The sequence below is a fragment of the Lethenteron reissneri genome, chromosome 29, assembly GCF_015708825.2.
Source record: "Lethenteron reissneri isolate LAM-NWPU_2019-01 chromosome 29, ASM1570882v1, whole genome shotgun sequence".
In the NCBI taxonomy this organism is placed as follows: domain Eukaryota; kingdom Metazoa; phylum Chordata; class Hyperoartia; order Petromyzontiformes; family Petromyzontidae; genus Lethenteron; species Lethenteron reissneri.
Window position 1 is genome coordinate 1,755,911 of NC_083807.1, and position 2,665 is coordinate 1,758,575.

The window sequence follows — 2,665 nt, forward strand, 5'->3', positions numbered from 1 at the left end:
GTTGAGTGTGGTTGTGTGGTCAACCTCTGTGTGTTGAGTGTGGTTGTGTAGTCCACCTCTGCGTGTTGAGTGTGGTTGTGTGGTCAACCTCTGTGTGTTGAGTGTGGTTGTGGTGTCAACCTCTGTGTGTTGAGTGTGGTTGTGTTGACAACTTCTGTGTGTTGAGTGTGGTTGTGTGGTCAACCTCTGTGTGTTGAGTGTGGTTGTGTGGTCAACCTCTGTGTGTTGAGTGTGGTTGTGTGGTCAACCTCTGTGTGTGTTGAGTGTGGTTGTGTGGTCAACTTCTGTGTGTTGAGTGTGGTTGTGGTGTCCACCTCTGTGTGTTGAGTGTGGTTGTGTGGTCAACCTCTGTGTGTTGAGTGTGGTTGTGTGGTCACCCTCTGTGTGTTGAGTGTGGTTGTGTGGTCAACCTCTGTGTGTTGAGTGTGGTTGTGTGGTCACTCTCTGTGTGTTGAGTATGGTTGTGTGGTCAACCTCTGTGTGTTGAGTGTGGTTGTGTGGTCAACCTCTGTGTGTTGAGTGTGGTTGTGTGGTCAACCTCTGTGTGTTGAGTGTGGTTGTGTGGTCACTCTCTGTGTGTTGAGTCTGGTTGTGTGGTCAACCTCTGTGTGTTGAGTGTGGTTGTGTGGTCAACCTCTGTGTGTTGAGTATGGTTGTGTGGTCAACCCCTGTGTGTTGAGTGTGGTTGTGTGGTCAACTTGTGTGTTAATTGTGGTTGTGGTGTCCACCTCTGTGTGTTGAGTGTGGTTGTGTGGTCAACTTGTGTGTTAATTGTGGTTGTGGTGTCCACCTCTGTGTGTTGAGTGTGGTTGTGTTGTCGACCCTGCACCGCATCGCCCCCTGCCGGCCGCTTCGCCCACTCTTTCAGTTCCCATTCCCTCACCCACAAAGACAAAGATCCCCCGAATAGCCTTAACCCACTTTTGGGGCAAGTGCTATTAAAGAGGAGCACTTATGAAAGCCAGCACGGCACACGAGGCGATTGGTGGCCAGTACCAAGCCCGGCCGCCTTTGTCTCCCCAGTCCCAATACCAATACCGTACCAATACCATACCAATACCGTACCAATACCATTCCAATACCGTACCAATACCAATACCGTCCCAATACCATACCAGTACCGTACCAATACCAATACCGTACCAATACCGGTCCAATACCAATAACGTACCAATACCGTCCCAATACCGTACCAACACCAATACCGTACCAATACCAATACCGTCCCAATACCAATACCGTACCAATACCAATACCGTCCCAATACCAATACCGTGCCAATATCGTCCCAATACCAATACCGTACCAATAGCAATACGGTACCAATACCGTCCCAATACCAATACCGTACCCATCGCAGTGGATCGATCAAATCTGAAGTGTTCATATCGTGAAATCGATTGTTGAGTCATTCGTGAATGAATAATTATTAGATTATTAATACATTTTGATTTGAACCTTTCGTGACTGCAGGAATCCATACTCTTTGGTTCTTTCGGTAAAGTCACGTGGGTAGAAAAATAAAATAATTGATCACTACGTTTCGATGGCAACACAACCGTGATGCGATCGAAACGTCGTGATCCATGATCTTTTCTCCCTACGTGACTTCACCGAACGAACCAAAGAGTATGAATTAACAATTGGATGACGATGATGGTCATGCATCGTCACAATTCCTTCGAAAGGACATCCATCGAAAGAGACGGATCGATGACATGGGCTCCTGTGCATCAGGAACGAATCGCTTCATCCAGCAGTGGACAGATCACGGCTGCTGATGCTGCTGCTGATGATGAAAGCCAACCGGAACCCCTCCCGTTCCCGCACGAGGCGGGGGTTGTCGTCAGCCAATCGGATTGCGCGATGTGCTGAGCCTCCGGATGTGACGTCGAGTGAGGGACAATGGAAGGGGCGACGCATTCCTTCGTGGTGGGGGGGGGCAGAGGATGACGGAGGATGACGGAGAGGGAGGGGCTAGGGATAAGGGGGGGGGCTAGGGATAAGGGGGGGGGCTAGGGTGAGGGGGGGCTAGGGATAAGGGGGGGGGGCTAGGGTGAGGGGGGGGGAGGGGGGAGGGGAGGAAGGAAGTCGTTAGTATCGATTCACTGGAAGCATGAAGTCCCGCGTGTGTAATCGATGAGTCACGATTATATTTTTGTGTCGGATGGAGAGCTGATGAAAGGGGAGGGGCGTCGTTATCGATTCGATTCCGCGCCGTCAAGTCGTATCGATTAATCGCTTCGTTAGTCGATTGGGTGGGAGTTTACCATAAACACAACACATATCGGAGTCGTGACCGGATCGGTAGCGTTCTTGTTCTTTTGCAGCGCTCCGCGCTGTTTGGTTTAGAAAAATAAAAAAAATCTGTTCCAAAGCTTACACCCCACCCACCCCACCCACTACCACCCACCCCACCCACTACCACCCCCACCACCACCCCCACCACCACCACCACCCCCACCACCACCACCCCCACCACCACCCACCCCCCCACCCTACCCACCATCAACCCACCCCACCACCACGACCACCTCCCACCATCACCCCCCACCATCAGCCCCCCCACCCCACCACCCGCACCATCCCCCACCCACCACCACCCATCCACCATCACCCCCCCCACCATCACCCGCCCCCCCCACCACCCATCCCACCCATCCCT